We start from the raw sequence: 10,000 nt of genomic DNA on the forward strand, positions 1-10,000 counted from the left end.
TCCTATTCTCATCCTCATCATCGGCCTGTCCGTCCGTCCGTCCAGATCTGGGGTCACTGTGGGCTCAGCGGGACTCTTCTGAGGCTGTGTCATGGCGCCGGTAGATGGGCTCTTATGTGTCCAGCGGGAAAGGTCTCAAGAATTGAATATAAGGGAGGTCAGCACTGTGAAACACTGAGAAAGCGCTTGTTTTCTTTGATTGTGTGTGTGTTTGCCAGTTGTGGGGAAGCAAAATGTTAATTATAATGGGTCAATAATAGAATAAACATGACATTATGGTGGCACATTTTAATGTAGAGTTTCCATTTTTCTTCTTTTTCGCACAGGTCAAGATGAACCTTTATATTGATTAAAGGTCCCATGGTATGCTACTTTATGGATGCTTATATATAGGTGTTAGTGGGCCCTTAATACAGTATTTGAAGACGTTCAAGAAATTCAGCCTTGGTCCAGAATTACAGCCACTACGAGCCAGTCCCACAATGAGCTTTCCACAAACGTGCCGTTTTTAGAGGCGGGTCAAGGTGGAGGGTGGTCCTAGAGCTCTATATCTAACTATACATAGATATCTATATCATATAATATATGCTATCACGGCTAAAAGCTGTGTGAGCCTCCAGACGATATTATGAATCTCAAAGGACTGCGTCGGGTTCTCCGACGTCTCTGATTCTTCCACTTCCACATCAACCTGAAGTAGACTGAACCGCGACATGGAGGGTTAGAAAGGGATTGTGGACAGCGATTGTCTCCTGCCGGAGTCCCGCTGCCCGCTGCTGAGGCACCACCGTCTCTGGAGTGGGCAGCTACACCTAACGCCATTTCTAGCTACTGGGGGACCATAGGCAGGCTAGGGGAACTAGTATTCATGTTAGAAAACCTTTAACAACATCGTTTGTATGGTTAATATCTTTCAAGCAGGTTTAAACACTGTATTTTTCCTTGTAGCCACTTCATTTATTTCAAATTGTACTTGGGTTTTGTGAATGCCGCTCAAATTGTGCGTCCACATTCTCTGCAGTCTATGCAATCGATGAGACTTTTATTGTACATTCCAGGCACCAAGAAAATAAGAGCATTTAGCATTCTTATAGACGATGGTAGGTTATATATAGTGGGTCGGCTTAGCTGAGGAGGTAACTTGTTACTGAAAGGTTGCTAGCTTCATCCCCAGCTCCTCCTAGCTGAGTGTTGATGTGTTCCTGAGCAAGACACTTAACCCTAACTACTCCTGACGAGCTGGCTGTCGCCTTGCATGGTTGACTCTGCCGTCGGTGTGTCAATGTGTGGATTAACCGATGTAAGTCGCTTTGGATAAAAGCGTCTGCTAAATGCCCTAATAATAATATATCGTCGTAGACTACACTAATTAACACACTTCATTGATTTAACAACACATAGACTATATAGTGGTAATAATATATCTTAAAATGCACAACCACCCTCTACAAAAGCATTGCTTAATACAATACAATCAATAATTTGAAATTATAACAATTATTTTCTTTAATAAAATACAGAAATGTTTACTTTACTTCACTATACGACACATATAAACTGTTCCACTCTCCATTTTCTACAGCCTAGCATGAGATCACTGTTACCTGTGGACAGTGTCCAGACGGATTTATGAGGCTGGGAATGTACCGTGCACTCTGATGAAACGACACGCTGGTAATGGTAGAGGAATCTGACCTCGCAGGCCAGGGTCTATTTCCTCTCAGTATAGCAATTTGTGCCTGTCCTTCTGTTGGTATACACACAGATGGACACTTGCACACACAAACACACAGCTGCATGCACTCATAATCACACACAAAAACACGCGTGTATGCACATATATGCACAAAGATGGGTGTACCAGAGCACACACACACACACACACACTCACACAAATACACACACACGCAGACACACACAAACACAGAGATGCATGCACAAACACACAAAACCGCACACACGGATGGGCTTACAAAGACACATAGACACACACAAACACACACACACACAGACACACATACAGACACAGACACACACGCACACAGATGGTTTTACAAGAGGATACACACACACACACAGATGGTTGTACAAGGGCTTACACACACACACACACACACGCATGCAGACACCTGCAACACACACACACGCACGCGCACGCACGCACGCACGCACGCACGCACGCACGCACGCACGCACGCACGCACGCACGCACGCACGCACGCACGCACGCACGCACGCACGCACGCACGCACGCAGGCAGGCAGGCAGGCAGGCAGGCAGGCACACACACACACACACACACACACACACACACACACACACACACACACACACACACACACACACACACACACACACACACACACACACACACACACACACACACACACACACACACACACACACACACACATACTTTCACCTTGTGTCAGGAAGTCGATTTGGTCAGAGTTCTGTGGGAAGAGGGGAACTAATTTGTGCCAATGGCTGGGCAGCAGACAGCAGGCCATGGCCATCTTCTTTCTGTATTTGAGCGCAGGAAGCACTGCATAAGGTCTGTTACATGGAGTGCCTTACACTGGTACGAAGAGCCAAAGGTCCCCGCGTCCCCCCTAGCCCTTCCAATAGACTCTAGACATTCGCACACTACAAGTTACATCAGGTACGCCACGTTCCGTGTGTTAAATCATAATATTTATATTCACAATATTTCATAATTTGCACTACATCAGTGATATGATGTTCTATCAGTTCTATCTGTCACAAGCTGTACATTTTGCACCATCCGTATTCTCACTCTTGCACACCAGTTGCATTCTGTAGCTCTACATCCACACATATATATTTACGTAATATATATGTGCATATCCGTTTGATCAAATACGATTCCTCTTACATTCTACCAGTTCAATTATCTAATTTATATTCTATAAGTGAAATTCTAATTTGAACAAACATCCTCGTTTCGGCAACCGCAGAGAATTCACACAGGAAATGGAAGAAGTCTCAGCCGTCGAACACGTTATACGATAAAAGAAACGACGGCTTGACCAATTCCCTGTATTTCTTTATAAAAACGGATGGAAGTGTTGATCCAAAAACGCCTTTACTACCAGCCCCGTGTTGTGTTCCGCTCTGCCTAACTTGGCCTCCGCACTTCACACTGCAAATGAATCCACGCAAACTCTTGGCAGGCGGCAGCGCACCAGACTCATGCATATGCGTACTTTGGTTTCTGTTGACAACAGGGTATTTTTAAAGGAGATGGCAGAATGGCAAAAGATGAAAGAGATAATGAAATATATGTTACGATCCGGATCTCTTCCCGGTTCATCTAACGTCGTAGTTCCATGACAAATTATGTGCACATAGCACGCACGCGCGCATACACACACGCACACACGCACGCACGCACGCACGCACGCACGCACGCACGCACACACACACACACACACACACACACACACACACACACACACACAAACGTATACATAACCCAGTGCCCTTTAAGTGGTGGGTGGAAGAATTTTTCTAATTGTAGAATCAAAGAGGGATTCGGAGGGTTGTTACGGCAACCGGGTTGGTTTGGTATTGTAATGCAGGGAAAGGCACCACCCCTACATAAATATGAAATACGACGAGAAGGTTGATGGTGTTGGAAAATGGGATGCATTATGGTTAAGTATGATGGGTTCCCTTCCCTCCCTTCTCGTCATTCTTTTTACCCAGAGGGACCGATTTGCACTACATCAAGACGTGCCTCTATTTATCCTCCAAAGAGCCACAAAACGCCTTTAAAGGAAAATCCATTTGGGAGCCAGTTGGTTTTCTGAAGCAAAAAAGCAACTGTAAAACCCCAGAGTTTACTGGCAGAGGACACATCGGAGCTCACTTCCACCGTGACTGCATGCAGTATTTTGTGCGCGTACGTACGTGCCTTATAGAGCGCAAGAGAGGACGTGCACGCCACCAACCCTTGTCAGGGAGCAGGGACATACTCGCTGGCAACCAATAAGGGAAGGGCCTGCATATCAAAAACACAATAAATGGCTGTTGTGCCAAACAAGCGGCAGTAGCTCAGGAGGGAGAAGGGCTTGGCTGGTAACCGCACGGTTGCTAGTTTGATCCCTGGCTCCTCCTAGCTGGGAGTCGAGGTGTCCCTGAGCAAGGCACCTGCTCCCGACGAGCTGGCTGTCAACTTGCATGGTTGCCGTCGGTGTGTGAATGTGTGCATGGATGGGTGAATGTCAGGCTATAGGTTATTAATATATATTATAAAGCGCTTTGGAGAAAAGCACTAGGCCTATATAAATACAGTCCATTTACCATTTATGCCAGCAAGAAAACTACCCCTGATCTTTACAGTGCTTACCTAATTTTTACCTAATTTATTAAGGAATTCTTGTCTGGGTGGTCATGATTACCGTCTATCCTAGCTTCACTAAACAATCTGTTGACACATAAATAGGCAAAATGACAAAATGATTATGCCGAAAAGCATTTACCGTGAGCTCATCACGAATTAGAAAAATTACAATCTGCCAATGCTAATGGGGGTCCCCGGAGCTTCCGGGATTCATGGAGGGTCTTTAAACAAGCCAACCGTGAACGAGCATTCATGTGAACGAGCGCTACTTGTTATCTCGGCCACGTGAAAGCAGGAAGGAATGGGGATGTTTGAGCCCGTTGGTTTAGTCCGAATGGGAGAGGTGGATCAGAAAAGTAGACATACTATTCTAGGTATCCTATAGAATGTTACGTGTTCGACTCTGTGTGGTGATTTTCATGTAAGACAATTTTTTATTATGCTAATTAATTCACGCTTATCGAAAATTATTCATATCTGCTGAATGTGTCTCAACGTCGCCTCTTCATTTTTCTGTTCAATATTTGCACTTAGTTCCTTAAAGATAGAGGGATGACAGTTTTGCAGAGTTGTAACATTATAAATCAGTATGGAGGGCCAGCACAATTTTGATGGTGGTGACATCTTTTTTTTTTTTGGATCTGTTAATTACATTTTCTGTCTCTTCCTCAAACTCGGTGCCGAGTCATTTGGAGCGGCGGAGGAGTGCATATTGGACAGAGACCGCGACAGGATCCGCAGCTCAACAGTGACTACAGAGTCCCTCCCAGCATCAGCTCCGGGCAAGGGGCGACGATGTGCATGTCACCCCGGGTGTCACGACGTTCTTATGAATGACAGCCAACTAAGCTGAAGCCGATTAATACCAATAACTACTGCAGTCATTAGCCCGGGATTGAATTGTAACCTTTATAAAGAGCAAAGACAAAAAAGTGGATTGAGCCATTTGAAGCCGTACTCGTCTTGCAGTACTCCATACGTTGGGGTACTGAGACGCCTGAAAGGGTGCCGGTGTGGGTGTCGGATTGACTCGGCTGCCAGATCGACTCGGGGTCCTAGATGCGCAATAATGACGCACTTCCTGTAAACGCTGTCTTTAAATGCGCATGCACGTTTCATTCATTCCCATGTTGTTCCCAAGTATTAACAATCTCCTTTTCTTTTCTAATCTATGAATAATAATCGAATGTACAAATGATGGTTGCCTATACTTGGGTTATATATAAAAGAAGAATCGGTTAACTCCATTCACTGAACGGGGCGATCCACTTTATTTCCAGCGCTCCCAACACAGAGTCAAAACAGCGACCCACACGCAGACACTTCCGTTCTCCTCCTTCAGAATAAGAGTCCCTAACAGGAACTGGGTTACAGATACATTCATCAGTGCTTTCAGACGTGTTTCCAATGGCTTTGTATGTGCGAAGGAACGGGCTGCGTTCAATGAAATCAAAGCCAAAACGGATTGAGCCTTCTTTTTAAGTCCATGATTGAGCCCCGTTTATAAACTAACCTTCCGGGTTTTGTCCGTTGGCTTGTGTCGATACGTCGAGTGTCGATACGTCAAGTGTCGATACGTCATCTGTAAGCGCAGGAAGCCGAGTCGATCTGGCAGCCGGGTCAATCTGATACCCACACCGGCAAGTTCGAGCTACACACGCCGTCTGTTGATTGGTCGACAGAATCGTCACTTCCAGGCGACATGGGGATAATAACAAACACATAACACGGTACGCGCAAGTTATTTCTGGACAAAGGTGAAAGCTTTGTTCATTGAAGAAAATGTCGCGCAAAGGTTTGACGTCCAACTTGGACGTCCTACATTGTTGCTCTTTGTTCAATGTGTCCCATTCTTATTTTTCCTTGGAATATTAGCAGGCTACAATGTGTCGGGCTCCTATGAGGTCACGATGCTTACGTAGCTGCCGAGGCTATCGCCATCCGGCTCAAACCGGCTATACCGCGCCCTCACTACTGGGCTGCGGAGCGCGGGGTCCGAAGCGTACCCGCTGGTGGAAGAGGCCCATTATAGTGCACGGCGTCACTGAGACGTACCGGTGAACGTTAGCTGGGTTTAGACCGACGTGAGACCGTTTTTTCTTTTGGTTTTACCATGGTGACAGAAATTAAAACAGAACAGTTCGAGCAAAGTTCCAATCAAGGGCAAGATCTCGCGTGACTTAAGACGAGAACACAGGCTCAATTAGCCCTGACTCTCTGTTGTCAGCTGTTCGCACTGTTCGGCATCGTATTCGTGTCTGCGACAAGAAGAGGTCAAAGAATTAATTTTGGGTGTTAATGTCTCTGATTGGAACATGCAGGTCTGCGGCATATGCACATGAGTGGCGGGTTAACATGAATTTGACCCCGCTGGGAAATCAAATGAAAGCATTGATCTGATGGATTAGAATTGTACACGCCTTCTGCTGCGGAGCTTGAATGCAACAGAAGCAGAGTAAGAAACACAACGTTCCTCTCAAACCTTTTCTGATCTGATCTCTCTCTCTCTTCCTTTTCCTCTCTCTCATTCTTCCTTTATTTCGCTCTCCCTCCCTCTCTTTCTTTCTATTACTTTCTCCCCCCCTCTACTTCCTGAACTCTATCTCACCCTCCCTCTCCCTTTTAATCTCCCTCTAATCTCTCTCCCCGTCCCTCTCATTATCTCTATCTCTCTCCTTGTCCATCTCCCTCGCTCCCTAACTCTGTCTCTGCTCTCTTTTTTTTTTACCTCAGTACCTTTATCACTCTACTGCTCCCTGTATCTCCTCCCTCTCTCTCTCTCTCTCTCTCCCCCTCTCTCTCTCTCTCTCTCTCTCTCTCTCTCTCTCTCTCTCTCCATCTCTCTCTCTCTCTCTCTCTCTCTCTCTCTCTCTCTCTCTCTCTCTCTCTCTCTCTCTCTCTCCATCTCTCTCTCTCCCCCTCTCTCTCTCTCTCTCTCTCTCTCTCTCTCTCTCCCCCTCTCTCTCTCTCTCTCTCTCTCTCTCTCTCTCTCTCTCTCTCTCTCTCTCTCTCTCTCTCTCTCTCTCTCTCTCTCTCTCTCTCTCTCTCTCTCTCACTTGCTCTTTCTCTCTCTAATTGTCTATCTCTCTCACTCTCGCACCTTCCTACGCAGAACATGCGTGCCCATTCACGGCTCCGAGTCCTTTTTTCTTCCTCCCGGCGGGCGGTTGTCTGACAGGAGGTCGCGCGAGGGCTGGGCTGAAGCTTCTGATAACGAGGTGCGCTACACCAGTTTGGGGCCGGTCGACTTGAGAATCCAATGAGGGGAGTTAGTTGCTGTAACACGTCCGAGCCGAGCGAGCTGAGATGCGCGACAAGATTCAAGGCGGGAATTGGACTCGCTTTTAAGTGCAGCAAATGACCACTGGTTCGACCCCCTGCGGCTCTTTGTACTCGGCTGCAGCCTGCAGCATTAAGCTTAAGTTTCTTATTCTTTAAAGTTAGCAGAAGAAGAAAAAAAAACCTGAAAAATCGAAAGCGATATACATGTATCTAGCTGGAAGAGTTTACCTGAGAGAAAATTATATTATTTACGAGCATGGGTACTATTCCATAAATAATGCATGGCCGTATTTATTTATTGATGTTGTTTATGCAGGTAGGGGCAACAGGATCTAGCTCAAGGATGGCTCCAGGACATTGGGGATCGAACCCAGTACCACCCAGATTAAGTTTGTTTGTGTGCTGTTCATTCAAACTGATGACACAATGAGAACAGAAGTTTTACAGGAGGCTGAGGTCATCACTAGATTGACAAAAACAACTGAATTGTTTTGCCACTTTTGTTTTGGTGCATATTATGAGCTCACAATCCATTCCATGTTGCGCTTAAATGAATCTACTGTCCGTGGATGGATGAATGCTGACAAAGCCTCACAATACACAACCTAAGATTGACCCATCTAAAGCTGTGTGTTTGAACTCACACACACTTTGTGTCTTAGTATTACAAAGGCTTCGCTTCAAAAGAGTTGAATGGAGGGCAATGCCATCTGACAATATTATGAATGAACACAAGAACCATGGTGGAATAATCAACGTGGCATAGTATTATCTTTCTGCCCAAAGCCCATAATTCTATTAATAATCTATTGTTATCTCCTAATCTATTATTCTTTTTCTGCAGTTTACCCAGAGGAGCTCTGATGTTTGATAAATTTAATACTTAATTCTCCCTTAAAGACCACTGTCTACTCTTACACATGTACACAACACACATGTACGCACACACACACAAACGGACACACGCACGCACACACACATACACACACACACACACACACACACACACACAAAAACACACACACACACACACACACACACACACACACACACACACACACACACCAAACACACACACACACACACACACACACACACACACACACACACACACACACACACACACACACACACACACATACACACACACTCAGGCAAGCACACAAGCACACACACACACACACCCAAACACACACACACACACACACACACACACACACACACACACACACACACACACACACCCAAACACACACACACACACACACACACACACACACACACACACACACACACACACACACACACACACACACACACACACACACACACACACAAGCACACATGCAAGCAAGCACATATGTATGCACAAACACACATACCCCCACACACACACACACACACACACACACACACACACACACACACACACACACACACACACACACACACACACACACACACACACACACACACACACACACACACACACACACACACACACACACACACACACACAAACAAACACCCACACACAAATGCAAGCAAGCACACACAGGCACTAAAACACACATACATACACACAAACAAACTCACGTGCAAGCAAGCCCAGGAACACATAGACACATGCGCAGACACACGCACACTAAACACCGACACACACAAAATATTACATCCTGTTTCATCACTTGTAGGTTATTCAATCATAAAGGAATATATATTTAGTCTTCTGAATAGCTATTATTTTAAATGACAAAGAAAACATTAAATTCTCATTTGCAAATTGCATCATCATTTATGAATTAATGGATGATTCATAATTTGTAATTCAGAGGAGTTTTAGTTAACTCCATACGTATTTAAAGAAGCTATTTCCATATCCAAAACCATTAAGCCATAACAAGAGAAACTCTACATCTCCACCCCTGGCGGCCAACTTGTTCTGTGAGATAAAGATCTCCAGGTGGTCGAGGATCATTTGTCTTCTATGATCCTTCTTTGTCCAGACCCCGTAATCGTATATAGAATACAATTGCATGTTTAGACCAAGGATCAAAATCACGTTAGAAACAAACCCTCCTAATTCATAACCCATATCGCTTTTAGTATTTTCACGATATTTCTCCTCTGGGAATTAAACCAAAAACCGAAAAAGTCGCAAAACGAAATCGTTTAAATAATTGCTCTCGGATGATTGGCTTCGACCATTCCTATAACCTGGCTATAAGAAACTAGAATGATCATACTTATCATAACAATACATTTGATTTAAACGTTCCTCTCTAGATACCCAGGGGCACTTTAGACAGCCTTCGTCTTATAATGAAACTGCGATCTTCGTTCGTTTCACAT

This window comes from Gadus chalcogrammus, chromosome 4 (assembly GCF_026213295.1).
Source record: "Gadus chalcogrammus isolate NIFS_2021 chromosome 4, NIFS_Gcha_1.0, whole genome shotgun sequence".
In the NCBI taxonomy this organism is placed as follows: domain Eukaryota; kingdom Metazoa; phylum Chordata; class Actinopteri; order Gadiformes; family Gadidae; genus Gadus; species Gadus chalcogrammus.